Here is an 18,342-nt window from a genome sequence, read left to right as displayed (position 1 = left end):
CCAGGCCAGTCGCCCTGTTTCTGAGTGCATTGAAAGGGGAAGCTCCCCCTCAGAACCAGTGGTAGGATATAGTAGTGGTCACTTTCTTGTGGGTAAAGGGCCAGCATTGCACGTATTTGTGCTTTGTGTGTGCCATAGGAGTATTTTCAGAGTCCTTGTGGTTCAATTTTCATATACTGTATTCCTTTTTTGATGGGTCAATTGCAGGGAATGTCATAACACTTCCACATATGCCTGAGTAATAAGAGGTTGATCCATGTGACGTGTTGGATGAGGACACAGTGTCTGATCACTCGTCAGGAAAACAGGTAAATACGTAAATGTGTAATATTTAATAATATATAAACTCCACTCAAAGCATTCTTGTACTGAGAGTGATATAATGTTGCGCAGGAGTCCATTGCCAGGACACATGTCCCTTCTGTTATACAGTCCGCATCAAAAAAGGGAGATGGGGAGGTTAGTTCTGATGCCCTAATGAAGCTTCTTGAGCCTTTTAGTGTATTTTGTGAACACGTGAAATGGCAAAAGGGTTCAAAGTGCTATACTGTGAGCCTTTTCTCGACACCACCAGAGGGTTACTGCATATTACTACAGAGGTAAGAGGTACCATGCAAGCAAAAATCCTAAGGCATTTGTATTTGATTTTTATTTACAGAATATTGTGCATGCCTTGCACAAAGAACATCTTCAACTGAAAATAACAATCACAAAACTAAAAATGAGAAAAAATACTTCAGGACACAGAGCTAGATGAATTGAGGAAAACCAAAATCAAGTTGCAGATACAACTACTTCAGAAACAACTTGTAAAGAATTAATCTCTCTGTCTCTTTCTCACTCTCTCAAATTGAGTGTATTTATTAATCATTCTCTTCCCCTTGTAGTATGAAAGGAAGTGAAGAGACTTGGGTAAAAACTATAACATTTGTGTTGAACAATTGTGTCATCATTATAGAAAATATTGGGACATGATTCTGTCTCTAGCAGCTTTGCCACTGTGTTGGTGAAGGTGCAGTGGCTCAAGTTTATAATCAGGCTGCACTACCACCTTAGGAGCCCTTTCTTTTCTGATGGTAGCTATGTTGTGTAAGAAAGAGCGTGCAACAATTATGTTACATGCTCAGTCGGGTGAAACCCTCATCCTTTTTAAACATTGAAATCTCTCTTTCAGGAGGCCAAAGATCATTTCAATTTATGCTCTTGTCCTAGACAGAGCTGCATTATATCGGTTTGTGGGCCAGGGTTGGGGTTGGGAAATGGGGTCATTAAAAACTGTCTGCAGGCAAAGCCCCTGTCTCCAACCAGGATCCCATAATGATAACTTGATATAAAATGTATCAGTTTTGATTAAAAAAACATACTTCACCATGATTTCTAAATATGTATGGGTATTACCTTGTCCAATACAGGTGTGACTCCCTAAAAATTCTGTAGTCATGAACTGACCCTGGCCATCTAGCCTCCATATTTCAAATGATGCAAGATGCAGCACAGATCATCTGAGAATGTATTCATAGCATGTATGTTAGACAAATTTATTCACTATGTCAACAGGCCTATTGACTATTTTTAGCTGTAATGTTATAGGTTACGCTACCTGTACATTAATATTGTGGAAGCCTTTTCTATTCACATAATCTCCTTTGTTCGCACCTAATGGGGCCTTGATTTGATCTGAGTACAGGCCAATGCTCCATACACATTAGGGATTCCTGGGAAATGAGAATATTAGTGTGATTTTAAACTTCTTTAAAAAAATGGCTTTTGCATATCTGTTGTCACAAGTGAGCATGGGAGGCAGCTAAAGGGCTTGAGTGAGGGCAATTCCAAATCTGACCGGGATGTGGCAGAGTGCACTGACTCTTTTTCTCACTTTCCTGCAGACCATTCACGGGAAGTTCCACCTGGCCCTGTTGATGTCACTTCCGGGTCTGGACCTATAGAGGAAAGTGTCGCTGGCTCTGGCCCCCTTGATGTCATGTCTGGGCTCAAGCCTATGGCTGAAGACCTTTCTGATCCTGGCCCCTTTGATGTCACTTCCTACCCTGACCTTTAAAAGCCTTCACCTTTTCCCTATTCCCTCAGTGCTGTTTTGGACTCCAGTTTGTGCACATCAGTGCTGTTATTTATTTGCAATTTGCAGCCAGGAAAATAATATATGGGTGGCTGCCCCAAACCTTGCTATGGCTCTTTGTGGAGTTTGTAACACTGTATAGGATACCCAGATAAAACAATACAAATTCTGAGGAAGTGTTTCAGAGTCAAGAAAACTTTGCAAATTGCCTGACAAACAATGCTCTTTGACGGGTTTTCCGCATTGCCTACCATATACAAAAAAGTGTTGCTTGCAAAAAACCTCAGAGCAATGCACACAGTCTTCGTGGTCATACTCTCTCTTATCTGAGTTGGGCTCCTAATATAAGGAGCTAATAAATTTCTGATGTATAAAATTCCTGCCTGGGTGAAGCAATATCTCTGAAAAAGATGATCATCTGTGTAGGCTAAAGGATTTTGACGATTGTTCAAAATTCTCTCAACTTGAAATTCTCTTATTATCTGTGCACCGATTGCAATTGGTTGATTACCTATGACAATACATCCAACAAAAGTTTTGAAGAACTGAATGACCTAGGATCATGCTAAGTCATCAACAATTTAATCCTTCTAAACCAGTAATCCATGTACGGAGAATACTCCCCAGTCACTTTCCAGGTTTACTAAACAGGTCTCTTAGATATTTATTCAGAGATTACCTGAGAATCAAATGTAAGACACACGAGGCTTCAGCCACATTAATGTAACATTACTTTTTTGTAGCTGTGTTCTTTGGTTCTCCTTTGTGTCTTCCTTTGTAATTCTTACAGTTTTCTGAATATTTGGAAGTTGGATTCTACAGTTTTTTTCCTTGACTTTTTTATAAATGATTTTGATTTTGGATTTATGTTTTTATGTCTAATTGTTAATTTATTAGTTTTCTATTATTTGATAATGTATATATTTTTGTTTTTGTACTTAGTGACTTTGAATTTTGCACATTTTTAGTATTTTAATTTAGATTTTTTGAATTTTTAAAATTTGAATTTTGGAATTTTGATTATTGTTTTTTTTTTCTTTGATTCTTTTTTGAGTTGGACAATGTGTTTTTGACAACCATGGTCTTCCCTATTGGGGATAAAAAATTGAAACTGTTCAAATGTGTGACATCACTATTGAGTTTTCTCAATTGAAATTTCTTGAAGAGCTTGGGAATGTGTGTTAGGGGTCAGTAAGGGATATTTCTTCTTTGTTCTCCTTCACTGCATTGGTACTCATCCATCAAATTTCCACAATCAGATAGGCTATCCTACAGTTGATGCTGATTTTGGATCAACAAAATTTTACAATTATTTTAGTAACAAAATAACTAAGTTCGGTGATACTTACACTCCAAAGTGGAGGCACGGTCAAATTGAAAGGTTAAAAATTATATGTATAAATTGAATTAAAATCTTTAGGATGCCATTGAGTGATTTTTTGGGAGTTATTGTTGCTGCAATAGAAAAAGAAATTTTATTTATTTATGTTAATTTTTTTTTGCTTCTGTTTATATTTTGATGATTATAGTCAGCCAGTTATTTTCTAATCTGCTTAGTCCTGAACAGGGAAACACAATATGCCCAGAGTGGTCACTTTGTGTATTTGTGATATTTAGGTTGAAGAAATGTTATTTTTGCAATTATTTATTTTTATCTTGAAACACTATGTTTTTGTTTTACTGCTTCAAGTAACCGTTGTTAAAAACTTTAAGTTGAACTCTTTAAAGAGAATAAAGACAGTTTTTTTGTTATTGAAATATTTTGCACCATTTCTTTTAACCATATTAGAATTGGAACCAAGAATCGATAAGAACCAACTCTAGACCAGAGTGGTTGAGAAGAAGCATAGAATCTCAGATGGATCTCAAAACATACAGGTGTTGACCCATTGACTTCTCTGTAGGAAGCATCAATTTCAATTCAAAATGTAAAGGAAATGAGAGAATTAAATTCTATGTGCAAAAACACATGCAAAATGCATGCATCGAATTCTGTGTATACCACACTTTTAAAAAGACTCTGAACTTAGCTAGTTATTCTTACGCTGGTGTTGGTTTACATATAAAAACTACAATATACTTAGACTGTGATTGATATAGTGTTATCAGATAGAGACTAAAATGTATTATTCCAAAGAGAGGCTCATTGGGCCAGTTCCACAGAGAATTCACAGTGACATAAGTGCAGTAGATTCACTTATGCGCCATTTTCTTGACTCTCCTGTGATCCAGATAGATGGTGATGAGAATTGAACTCAGTCTGAACATAGGCGTACTATGTAAAAGTAATAGGCATTACTTTTTTGTGAATTTCCCCTTGGGATTAATAAAGTATCTATCTATCTATCTATCTATCTATCTATCTATCTATCTATCTATCTATCTATCTATCTATCTATCTATCTATCTATCTATCTATCTATCTATCTATCTATCTATCTATCTATCTATCTATCTATCTATCTTTCTTTTTGAGAATTCAGGGTCTGGACCCTATGATCCAATGTAAATTGAAGCAGGTACAGTTAAGAGCAAAATTGCATTGTGCTATATATGGACAATCTGTGACTAGAGCAGAATTCAAATAACAGTTCACCACTTTTATTCAGATCAGGCAGGCTTTACTTCCAATCTCCCATCCCTATGCATCTCTGCCTTCTTTATATGATTGTTGAAGTCTCCCATTCGAACTAAAGAGGAACAAGGCAGTAGCATTTTGAGCACAGAACCCACTAATCAGCATTTATCAAAATAACAGTTTGTGTGTTCCTCTATGCATCCCAAACTAATATTCAATAATATAAATAATCCATCTACTTAAAAATAATAAAACATTAATCATAAACATATGTGATTATTACATTTGTGTCGAAGTAGTCTCATCTAAAGTATAAACAGAGTATCTACCATATAAACTATATATACTTGCAGTGAAATTACCTGTATTTTCCATTAATGCATTCTGCTCTAATCCATTTTCAAAACACCTTGTCTGAAAAATAAATATTTATGAGATCAATTACGAAGTGATTTTTGCATACATTTCTGAGATGGCTGTGCTGGCATCTGCTTGCATATAATTAATTAGGAGCTGCTGACTAGCGACACCAGGGAGCCTACATTTTCAATTGTTACAGAAAAATATTCTCCCCATGCTTAGTAAGTAAAATCAAGCTCCCTGCAATGTTTTGTGTACAAATGAATGAGAATGTCATTATTCAAAATGTGTTGTTCAAAAGAAATCCAGAGATAAATTGTGTGAAAAATAGATTATCAGTTTCTTAAAATCTAATTGGAATGCCTTATTGTGAAATTTCCTAAATATCTGTGCCTTAATCTGTGAATCTTTATCTTGAGACATTCCATGTATAATGTCACCAGTAAGAAAGCTACACTGCTTTTTGGAAGTAACACTCTAGCATATAAGTGCTCTTATGGTATCTTAGTTTTTTATCTGCCTTATCCATCTTATACAAACCCAAACCCCTTGAATTCTGGCAGGAGATCTCCATTGATCTAATTATGTGATCTTAATATCTATACCTATTGAGTTATGAGAGGCTGACTAGCCAGCTATATATATTTTTTTTGCGAAAGTTTATTTCTGGATTGTGTTTGGATGGGACGGAATGAATCTGCTTATTTATATCATTTCAAAATTTTGATTTAACTGCCTTATGAATCAGGAAGGTTAGTCTATTTACTATTTACATTATACACACACCCTTCAGTTTCTTAGGATATTGTTTCTTTTATCTTGGAAAGCTAATTAAATTGAACTGTGGACAAGTAAAAGAAACCACATATTGTATATTCCACAAGCTGACTCACGCAAGTATCATTACACCTTTCTGACATTCTGTACAGTGCCTATAAAATGTATTCACTCCCCTATAATATTTTTACATTTTATGGCGATATAACATTGAATCACAGTGGATTTTTTATGCTGATCAACAGAAAAGACTCTTTAAGGTCAACGTAAAAACAGGTCTGTGCAAAGTGGTCTAAAGTAATTACAAATTTGAAACACAAAGCAATTGTCCAAATAATTATTCACCCCCTTTAAGTCTGTATTTAGTAGATGCACATTTGGCAGCCATGACAGCCTTGAGTCATTCCTCTTTAGAGCTCAAGCTCTGTCAGGCTGCATGGAAATTGAGAGTGAACAGCCTTTTTCAAATCCAACCACAAACTGAGTTCTGGACTCTTGGCCACTCCAGGACATTAACATTGTTGTTTTTAAGCCATTTCTGTGTAGCATGAGCTTTATTCTTGGAGGTACTGTCTAGCTAGAAAACAAGTCTAAGGTGCAGTTTTGTTTGCAGACTGCGTCAGGAATTACTCCATGTCTGATGTAACATTTATTATTAGTTGTTGTATGCACAGACTCTTACAGTCTTTGTCACTTAAGTTCAACTCCTTCAGAGTTATCTCGGGGCTCTTAGCGGCCTTCCCTACTAGTCTTCTTCTACCATAATCACTCAGTTTTTGTGCACAACCTGCTCTAGGCAGATTTACAGCTGTACTTTTTCCATTTCTTAATGGTTACAGTTTTTTTGAATTGCTAAAAACACTAAACTCCATTCTCTGAACCAAAAGCTCATTGAATCATTCACTCTTTTGACAATACCATAAACAATTTTCATCTAGTGAAACACAATTTGCAGATCTCATTGACTCATTTTACAAAACCCTAAACACATTCTCATACAATAAAACATATTTTTCACTACATTGCATTTGTGATGCATAATGGTAACCCCAAGTGGCAAAAGGTAAACACAAATACAGCAGAGCTGTCATAAACACTATGAATCAAAATTGATAACACTTGTTTGAAATGATGTGACAGAACCAATATAAGCCAGTTCAGAGTGCACACAGGTTGTTGAAGGTTCTATCTATTTCTACATATAGAGAATATTTTAATTGGATTCCATGGACAGACCCCATGAATACATTTTTGTGGACGATAAAAGGGTACAATTTCACAAAGAAGAGAAGGAGAGGCTGGAACATAATTGGCCAGTGGGCCATTATTGAAGTCCCTGGCCAACGTGGTGGAAATGCTGGTATAAGCAACCATGGGGTTCTATACCATCACTGGGATCATATAACACCCAGCATCTTCTCACATTTCTTGGTGGTCTTTGCAATGTCTTGTTTGGACTTGAGCAGCAGGATTATGAGCTGAACAAGCATCCTACCTATGTTATAGTTTGGTACAATATCAGTTTTCACTGTGCTGAACAGATAAGAGAATGGTATAACATCAACAAGCAATTTATCAACGTGTACCTGCCACAGAACTTCCATTTTGTCAACCCGATTGAGGAGTTTTTATTTACATGGTGGTGGAAGGTATATGACAGACAACCCTACACCAGGGTAAATCTCCTACAGGCCATGGAATTAGCCTGTGGTGACATAGGTGTGCAGTTGTGTCAAGGGTGGATTTGGCACACAAGAGGGTTCTTCCCTCGTTGCTTGATGAGGGAGAATATAGCATGTGACGTTGATGAAGTGCTGTGGCCTGACCCAGCCCAAAGACGTGATGAAGTTCAATGACCAATCACTTGTTTACAGTCCTTTGATTATGTACAGTGCATTATAGGCTGTGAACTGTGGTGTACTTCTCATTTACAGTATGGAAAATCCTGTTTTTTGTAGTATTTTATTTAACTTTATGTAAAGTAAATGTGGAATCCACTGAGTTATGAAATCTTTTTTCTTTCTCTTTTTTTGGAGATACAATATGCATTTACTATATTATAAATAAACATTTTTCCTGGAGCTATATACCCTGAATACAGTGTTTTCAATTTTTTGCTGTAGTGTGTAATGACTGCTCAGTAGTGTTTATGTACCGACTGACTTGATGCACGACCTGAAAGCAGTGTTTGCTTTTGAGCAAAGATAATATAGTTTTGAGAAGATTGTTTAATTTTGTAAGACGAGTCAAAGGTTTTTTGAGTGTAGCTTGAATTTAGGGTTTGTGCTTAGTGTTTTGAGAAATGGAGAGGAGATTTTAAGGAATGTGTTTTAGCATTTCAGAAAAACTCTAACTGGACTCCAAGGTATATTCAGTGACTTATATTTTTTCTTTTATTTATACCCTGACTTTCACAGTGACACTTGGAGTGTTCTTTTTTGTATTCATTGTGCAGTTTAGGCCATGATACTGACTCACCACAAGTTGCATTTATTGTGTGCATTTATGCTACAATCAATTGAAGCCCCTTGACTTCACACAAGACATCTCTATTGAACTAATTATGCTACTTCTAAAACCAGTTGGCTGCACCAGCAATAATTAAAGTATATTCTCATATTAAAAGGGAATGAATACTTATGTAATCAATTATGTGGAGTATATATCTGTAATTAAGGCAAATTGCAGAGATTTGACATTTAACAGTATTACAGCATTGATGCAATATCTGTTAGCTAGACTACTACATTTGTAATGTGTTTTGAGAGTTTTTGCTTGTTACAGTGGTTGGGTGTCCTGTGTGTCTGTGTATTCTCCCTTCCTCTTTATGCATTTGTCAAGTGCAATTGACTTAGACAAGATATGCAGTTCTTGAAAGCCATTGGTTCTAGATGTTTATGTAATGTTTAAGCATTTATCTAACACTAGCAAATACCCGCGCTTCGCAGCGGAGAAGTAGTGTGTAAAGAGGTTATGAAAAAAAAAGGAAACATTTTAAAAATAACGTAACATGATTGTCAATGTAATTGTGTTGTCATTGTTATGAGTGTTGCTGTGTTTTTATATATATAAAATACACACACACACATATAAACATATATATATACATATACATATACACATATATATACATATCTACATATATATATATATATATATATATATATATATATATATATATATATCATATACACATCCACATATCAACATATATATATACACATATATACACACACACACACGCTTTATGGGTGATGATTGTTTTACTCTTTTTATCTTTATTTTATTTTATTGTAGAATCAACTCCTATCTGCGCACAGCAGGGCAGCCGTGGGCGGATGCGTATGGGGTATTCACTCCATGTTATCGTGCATTGCGCTGTCAGTGGTATTTTGATAAAAGAATTTGAACAACATATAAGAAGCGTATAAATTATTAACAGTAAAACATTAACATTTAAGAAGTAAAGTTACATGAAGTACTACTGCAGTGCCTTCGGGTATACCTCATTTTTTGTTTGCCCATTACATGCTTAAATGTATACATTTTTTGGTGCACCTACCCGAGAACACGCGACATATAACCGAGCGTGGGAGAAGCATGGATTTTAAACACGCGTTGAGTTCATCTGCTGGTCTCCCTCGTGGAATAACTGGTAATGTTTGACTAAAATCTACAGCGAGTAAAACGACATTACCTCCTATTTTTTTTTTTACGATCTCTGAGATCTTGCTTTTTTCGGTTCAAGGCTTCATAAGCTCTTTTATGTTGTATGGTGTACTTATCCCAAACCATCATCTTTGAATGTTGCAAGACTTTCGCCTTGTATGTAGATCGGGGTAATTACATTCATTGCATTCCTAGTCTGAATCACAATCTGATTGTATGGGTGGTTACCTGGCACTGTAGGGTTGCCACCCGTCCTTTAAAATACGGAATCGTGCCGCGTTTGAGAATGAAATTGCGCGTCCCGTTTTGAATCAATACTGGACGGGATTTATCCCGTATTTTTTTTATCATTTTTTTTTTAAAGCAGAGTCTCATGCAAATCATCCCACACGCATTTTATGAAGATGCCTCCTTTCCTAGTTTTGATTGGGTAATACTTGATGTCATCGTTAGTTTGATTGGTGTTTTTAACTGTCCAGTGAGGAGGGCGTGTCTTTTAAGTGCAGTCTGCAAAGTGTTGGCACTGAGATGTGGCGTCAGCGCCATAGTTGAAGCCCCTAACGTTGCGGTCAGCAAGTCGGCTAACATCCGCCATGTGCCGTCTTTCAGTTGCGAGAAGCAGATCATAGAATGGTTGAAACTGTTGCACCTAACGTTGCGCACGGCGTGTGGTTCGTTTATTACCTCGTGTCTTCTCATTAAACTTTTATCTGGCGAATATGTTATTGCAATCCGCAGCGGGGAGCGTTTCTATAAACTTAATTGAAACTTACGTTTTACACCGTGCTTTGTTTCCCTTATGAACATGCTTGTATGCTTAACTCACTCCGTTCTCAATTGTTTAATTAATTTTTTGCTCTTCGTTGTTTGCGGCTGTTCCTCCATTTCCCCCTACTTCGTTCTTTTATCTCGCGAATATGTTATTGCAATCCTTAACGGGAGCGTTTCAATAAACTGATTGAAAATAGTTTTGCATTACCTTTTTAGTAAAAGGCGAGCTTTTAAGCCTGAGAAATCACCCCGTAAATGCACACGTTTAATTGCACATGTGTTAATATGTATGCTTACACAGTATTAAAAGACAGTCAAAAATTAACGTCATTTACCTTCGTTCCCGCGTGTGACTCGTGCTGTAAATGTCTTCCTTGTTTTTAGTTCACGTGATTACGTAGGAGGCGTGATGATGCGATACGTGACTCCGCCTCCTCCATTACAGTGTATGGACAAAAAATATGTTCCAGTTATGACCATTACGCTTTGAATTTCGAAATGAAACCTGCCTAACTTTTGTAAGTAAGCTGTAAGGAATGAGCCTGCCAAATTTCAGCCTTCCACCTACACTGGGAAGTTGGAGAATTAGTGATGAGTGAGTCAGTCAGTCAGTCAGTCAGTCAGTGAGGGCTTTGCCTTTTATTATTATAGATAATATTTGTTATTATTCACCTCTTATTGTATGATCTGTACTCTATTTATAATACGTTGATCATATTTTCTTTTACTGTTCAATTGTGAAAGTAACTTTTTCTATAAAAACTGAAATTATTTTATATAAACAATGTTGTTCTGTCATACTACAACAAACTTCTTCCATGTGAAGTCCATTTATTGAGTACCTGGCCACTGAACAGGAAAGAAATATACTGCTCACATTGTTAGTTATAGCTGGACTTTACAAAGTTTATATGGAGATTATAAATATGTGTTAAAACTACATGAAAAAGAAGGCAAACACTAATTAAGATATTATAAGATTTTAGTGATAAGTTTTTATGCCATAATATGAAAATTAACATTATGATTCCAATTCATATCTTTCAATGTCAAAATAAAGAGAAAAAGTAAATTCTCTGAAGGACAACAAATACTGTACATCTTAGGAGTTTAGAAGTACTGAAAATTATTACTCAAATTGAAAATTAACCATCCAAATCAATGCCTAACAATTCAAAATAATTCATTAATTATTTGCCTTTATTGTTCACAAATGAAAATGATTTTTTTTGTGAATGGCAGTTGTCTTCCAAACAATAGCACTAATCAACATAATAATAGTCATTGATAGAGCAAATCATGGAAAAATTAATGTTACTGTTTTCCAAGAGTATTGCATTCAAAAACATCTCTTACACCTATACAATAAACAATACTTTATAGACAAAAACAGCATAAGGAAATATATTAAACATCCATCCATCCATTTTCCAACCCGCTGAATCCGAACACCGGGTCACGGGGGTCTGCTGGAGCCAATCCCAGCCAACACAGGGCACAAGGCAGGAACCAATCCTGGGCAGGGTGCCAACCCACCGCAGTATATTAAGCACGCATTACAAAAAATAATTTAATATAGCTTGTGGGATTCATGAAATTTTTTGCTGAGATATCACCAAAAATTGTTACAGAAAGTTTGACGGTAGTGTAAACCATGGCATGATATACAATACAGCAGGGGAAGGGGCTCAGCTCCCAGAACAAGCCACAGGCCTATTCTCCTGAAAGCAATATTTGTGGCATTTCGAGGGAGTCACTAAAATACTGAAAAATAACCATTAAAATTATAATTTATTATACATTTCAATTTAAATATAAACTAAAAAATAACTATTATTTAGGAATCTATTGTGGGCTACACTTTCATTTCAGTTACAGTATGTCATTAGTATGATACCTTTTCAATAAAACTGATCAGTCCTTGTTTTTTCAGTTGATAGAAAAACCAAAATGTCTGAATTACCGTAAGCCACCCTAATTTATAATAATTTATAATAAATAAGAATAGTTGCATTAGATATTTAAAATGGGTGCTTCAGTTTAAATGTTTAAAGTCTCAATATTCTCAATAGAAATCAATAGTAAAGGGTCAAAAATAAAAAAAATAACATTTATAATCATTGACCTTGAAATAGTTACAAATGATATCTCACATGCATATATTTGAAATTTGTCATTTTTAACCTTCTGAGAGTTGATCCGAGAGGGCTAGGAAGACTGGTAAAGTATTAGTAATAGTGTAATTTCCTGCAAAAAATATTGTCCCAAAATATTCTACAAATGAGGGGTTTTCAGGTCTAGGGATCCAAAAAAAGGTGAAACACCAGAAAGCTTGACCTCCTGTATAACTAGACATGAAGATGATTTGAATGGTGTATCATATGTGGGAGTTTTCATGTAGAGTCTTGTGAGTCAGGAGGTGCTGGACCAAAAAACACTAAAGTGATTTGAACACAGAAAGGCAAATGTTACCTTCATTATTGCCAGAAAGTCAAAAAGAAAATAACAAGCCTTGATTTCTAAATTTGAGTATGCAAAGTAACCTAACCTAGAGTAATCTGTTTTGGGCTGTTAATATTATAAACATGCTAGTACTAGCTTTTCATACGTTCTGCTTGGCTGAATATACCAATCAACTGATTCTAGTCAGCAGAGGAAAAAGCTGATGGGATTCCAATCTGCACTTTTTCCCCAGCTCATATCACCAACCAGTAGTAGGGAAAGAGGGGGAGCCGTGTAATAACTGTTCACCAAAAAGGATACAGAGGGCCTTCTACTCTATGAAAACCCTGAGAATCTGTGTAAGGAGTGGATTAATGTAAAATTTAAAAAGACGTTCACAAACGCTTTGCTGAAGAAAATCTATAAGCACTATGATAGTGCGCAGTGGTAGCGCTGCTGCCTCGCAGTAAGGAGACCTGGGTTCGCTTCCCGTGTCCTCCCTGCGTGGAATTTGCATGTTCTCCCCGTTTCTGCGTGGGTTTCCTCCAGGTGCTCTGGTTTCCTCCCACAGTACAAAGACATGCAGGTTAGGTGCATTGGCCATCCTAAATTGTCCATAGTGTGTGCTTGGTGTGTGGGTGTGTGTATGTGTGTGCCCAGCGGTGGGCTAGTGCCCTGCCCGGGGATTTGTTCCTGCCTTGCACCCTGTGTTGGCTGGGATTGGCTCCAGCAGACTCCCGTGACCCTTTGTTAGAATATAGCGGGTTGGATAATGGATGGATGGATGGATTGCATTCTTTTTCTGAAATTTTAGTTTACAGATCCCCAGATTCCTAAGATAATTAAAGGTGTAAATTTCTTAATTTTTTTTTACTCTGTGGATGCTCTGTGAATCATCATTTACATTAGCCAGTATAATTTTAGGGATAAATACAAAGAACTCACTGAAAGAGGCATAGGGAGGGCCTGTTATTCGTTGTGATTCTTTTTGTAATATATTTACATTTTTCTTGTCTTTTTCATTTCTATAATTGGTTTTGAAACATTCTGAAACCATTAATAAAAAGTGTTTTTTCAATTAAAATTCATTTAAGTTAGCTACACAATTATCAAGTCTTTTTCTTCACCATTTTCTTTTTCTCAGGTTCCTTCATTTTGTTTACGGTTATCATAATGTCACTAGCGAAATTACCCAGAAATTAACAACTTGTGATGTGACCACTACAATCAAGGCAATGTACTAATTATATTGGAGATGTTGTGAGTGCCCAGGGGCACAAGGATGTGAGAGAACCCTCTCTGAAAAACTTCAACTTGAAATACTGGATTCAAACTTCACAAGCATCAGATACTGTAGATAGAGATAGATATATACTTTATTAATCCCCAAGGGGAAATTCACATACTCCAGCAGCAGCATACTCATAAAAACAATATTAATTAAAGAGTGATAAAAACCCTGTGCAAGTTAAAATGCGCAAGGTGGAGAGTGTGAGGCAGGTATAATAGTCAATAATCTTGTATAATGTTACCGTTTACCCCCCCAATGATCTCCTCAGTCTGTCAGTGGAGCAGGACATTGATTGACATCAGTCTGTCGCTGAAGCTGCTCCTGTCTGGAGATGATACTGTTCAGTGGATGCAGTGGATTCTCCATGATTGACATGAGCCTGCTCAGCGCCCGTCGCTCCGCCACAGTTGTCAAACTGTCCAGCTCCGTGCCTACAATAAAGCCTGCCTTCAGTTGATTGGACATGATTTGGAAAGGCACACACCTGTCTATATAAGGTCCCACAAAAAGTGATCCGCTGTGAATACTTTCCGGATGCACCGTACCTTTTGACTTCCAGTTGTGTCTTGCATCTTGGCTTTTTCTCCTTGGTTAACTGATTTTTTTGTATTACAGTAATCCCTCCTCCATCGCGGGGGTTGAGTTCCAGATCCCCCCGCGAAAGGTGAAAATCCGCGAAGTAGAAACCATATGTTTATATGGTTATTTTTATATTGTCATGCTTGGGTCACAGATTTGCACAGAAACACAGGAGGTTGTAGAGAGACAGGAACGTTATTCAAACACTGCAAACAAACATTTGTCTCTTTTTCAAAAGTTTAAACTGTGCTCCATGACAAGACAGAGATGACAGTTCCGTCTCACAATTAAAAGAATGCAAACATATCTTCCTCTTCAAAGGAGTGCGCATCAGAGAGAGAGAGAGAGAGAGAAAAAAGCAAACAGTCAAAAATCAATAGGGTTGTTTGGCTTTTAAGTATGCGAAGCACCGCCGGACAAAGTAGCTGCGAGGATGGGAGCAAGCATTTTTCAGCATTTTTTAGAGGAGTGTCCGTATCCTCTAGGCCAGTATGCGAACAACCCCTCTGCTCACACCCCCTCCGTCAGAGCGAGAGAGAGAGAGAGAGAGAGAGAGAGAGGAAAGCAAACAATCAAAAATCAATATGTGCTGTTTGATCTTTTAAGTATGCGAAGCACCATGCGGGAAGCATATCGCTTGCAAAGCAGCCACATGTAAGACCAGCAAAGAAGGGAGCACTGTGAAGGTAATCTTTCAGCGTTTTTTGAGGAGCAGCCGTGTCCTCTAGGGGTGCGAACAGTCCCCGTGCTCACAATATATTTGAGGAGTATTATTTAATACATAATACGCGCTGTGGTTGGGTAGCTCCTCAGCCATCTGCTAATAGCGTCCCTTGTATGAAATCAACTGGACAAACCAACTGAGGAAGCGTGTACCAGAAATTAAAAGACCCATTGTCCACAGAAATCCGCGAACCAGCAAAAAATCCGTGATATATATTTAAACAGAATCGAATATAAAATCCTACTAATAACCTACAAAGCTTTAAATAACCTCGCACCAAACTACATCAGGGACCTCCTCCATCACTATGTGCCTGCCCGCCCACTAAGGTCCTCTGATTCTGGTAATCTTGTTGTGCCCCTCACTAATCTACACTCCATGGGTGACAGGGCCTTCAGCTGTATAGCGCCCAGACTCTGGAATGACCTACCAAAATTAATCAGGTCAGCTGACTCCATGAATTCCTTTAAAAAACAACTCAAAACTCATCTGTTCAGGTAGGCTTTTAGCTCTACTTGACTTTATTACCTTCTCTCAGTTTACATCTCTGTCAAGATGCCAATGTAACCTGTGTGTGTGTGTGTGCTAGACCATCAATTATGTTGTCTGTTTTTTCAGAATTTACTGTCTTAATCTTCTTTATTTATTTATCTGGTTTGTACAATGCTATATACTGTATATTCTGCCGTTCTTTATTATATTCTGTAAGTGCCTTGAGCATGGGAAAGGCGCTATATAAATAAAATGTATTATTATTATTATTATTAAATATGCTTACATATAAAATCCGCGATAGAGTGAAGCCGCGAAAGTCGAAGCGCAATATAGCGAGGGATTACTTTACAGTCCTTTTGTTTGTTTTGTGCCTGATCTTGTGTCTTCCTCTTCTGGGACTACATTTATAAAACTTGTGTAGGCATAAAAAGTTGTATAACCAACTTTCCATGCAAAAGTTGAGCTTTAAAAAAGAAAATTTGATGAGAGAACATACTTATATTTATGGCAGCTCTGACCCATCTGTACACAGCATTTCAGAGAAACTGGGAAATGACAATACACTTGATCAAGTAAGGAAATGCAGTCAAACCAGCTAAATAACAACATAAATAATAATTATTATTACCGAGCCATTGTTATAGTGAACGTTGACGTTGACATGACAAACATATTAAACCTCTACCATTATTAATATGATGTATAGACTCTATTTAAGAGAGCCAATATCTCCTTTTTAAGAGAGCCAATTCTGCATATTTGCACTGAAGAATTTTTAGTTTTTTTTCATTTTACATAGCCTATATATTTTCACTGCTTGGAAACTGGCCAATGGTTCAGACACAGATTCGCACAAAGACCACTACTAATTCCATTGCGATATTCTTACTGGTAGCAATACGCAATGGGACAGCTTTGGGATAATGAGTGGCATAATCCACAAGGACTAAGATGTACTTATGTCCTCTAACTGAGGGATCTAGGAGTCCTACAATATCCACCCCAATATGTTCAAATGGAATATCAGTGAGGGGAATGGGAACAAAAGGAGCATAGTTCCTCATAGGAATATACCGCAATTGACACTTGTTAATCCCTGGCCAGTAAAATCATGTGGAAGATGAATGTTCTCTTCGTTCCTTTGTACTAATCCTTGTCTAAGGAGTTAAGCAGAAGTAAGCTTTAAAAACATGATTTGCTGAGCAAACAGAAAAAATATTTGTCAGAAGGACTCAAGGTCTAAGCTTCCACACTGAGACTGCCTTATCACGTTCTCCCTTTGTTTACATCTGAACACCATAACACGGAGCCAAGGAATCAAGTTGCACAAGGAGCATTGAAGGGGCTCAAGGATTGTGTATAATAAAGTGTTGACTGTTGCATTTTCATACTGAATATTAAATCACGCATTCTAGGGGTATAAAAACCTGCCCCACCCAATAAACAGTTGTTCAGAGAGCCCTGACGCTGTCATGTAATATTGATTGCCTGCTTTTCTGAAACCTGCTCACTGTGACTCCGAGTAAAATAATAAAGAGAACTAAAGAAATATTATCTGCCTGCTGTCAGTGTGCCTTTTTCATCCACAATCAGAGCTTGACATGCTCAAGGGATTTCTCAGCTCCCAAATGGGTGAATAGAAGATGGGCGTGTGCTAGTTCGTAGACCTGCAGCTGAAATAGCAACGACCTTACCTCTACCTCATGTTCTGCTACTCAATAAAGAAGGTTTTTTTTTTTTAAGAAAATGTAGTCCCTGTGGCATGGGATGCTGAGTGTGTTGGCCATCTACTAGAAGAACTGCATTGTTAGTAAATTTTAAGGAATCATCATTCCATTGTTCCCGTTTAAAGGAAATCAAAGTTTGTTTAAATTAAAATTGTAAAAGAGATAGAAGGTCAGGACCAACCAAAGTGGGCATGGTTTTGTGCCCTTCCACTCTACACTTAAAACAGCGTGGTGGGTAACACATCCCATCTGGAGTTGACATATGGACCGTTCTGCTCTCTTGGCTTGAGAGGGATGTCTGTGCTGCTTCAGGGTATCAATAAGGGCTTCTATGTTTTCGTATGGCTGCCTACAAGATAATTGAGTTGCGCATTTAGTAAGTAGTCACAATCAACCTATTCCACAACTTTACTGGACTCATTTTTATCTTGTTTTAACCAGAGCGCTGCTTTGACAGTATTGTAATTAGTAGCAGAGGTCATAATAGGTCCACTGTGCTTCTCCCATCATCCATCATGAACAGTGCCAGTATGTTGGCCCATTCCGTTTGCTCTCAGTGGGGTCTGGTAGCAGTATGCTCAAAAATAAATAAATATGATTCAATATCATCATTGTTTTGTAAAAGTAAGAGTACCTGGAATGGAGCCTGCAACTTAACTTGTTGAACATGATACTATGCCTCTGCTTCTGAGAGCTTGGTCCTATATTCTGCCACCTTAAGGTTCCGGATTTCAATAACCATGCTGGAAAGGACCGAATTCAAGTTTTGCTCCTCTATATTTTCTCTCTCTCATATTTTCAGCAAAAATCCTGCCGACTACACCAATCTGTGAAAAAATCACAAAGACCACA

General features: G+C 37.1%; 1 pseudogene; it reads right to left on the bottom strand.

The window, feature by feature from the left end:
* Positions 1–952: 952 nt before the first annotated feature.
* On the bottom strand, positions 953–16,827 carry LOC127528333 (putative nuclease HARBI1; annotated as a pseudogene).
* Positions 16,828–18,342: the final 1,515 nt, after the last annotated feature.

The sequence above is a fragment of the Erpetoichthys calabaricus genome, chromosome 6 (assembly GCF_900747795.2).
Source record: "Erpetoichthys calabaricus chromosome 6, fErpCal1.3, whole genome shotgun sequence".
Classification (NCBI taxonomy): Eukaryota; Metazoa; Chordata; class Cladistia; order Polypteriformes; family Polypteridae; genus Erpetoichthys; species Erpetoichthys calabaricus.
The sequence above is the reverse complement of the archived record's forward strand: the minus strand, read 5'-3'. Positions and strand labels throughout refer to the sequence as shown.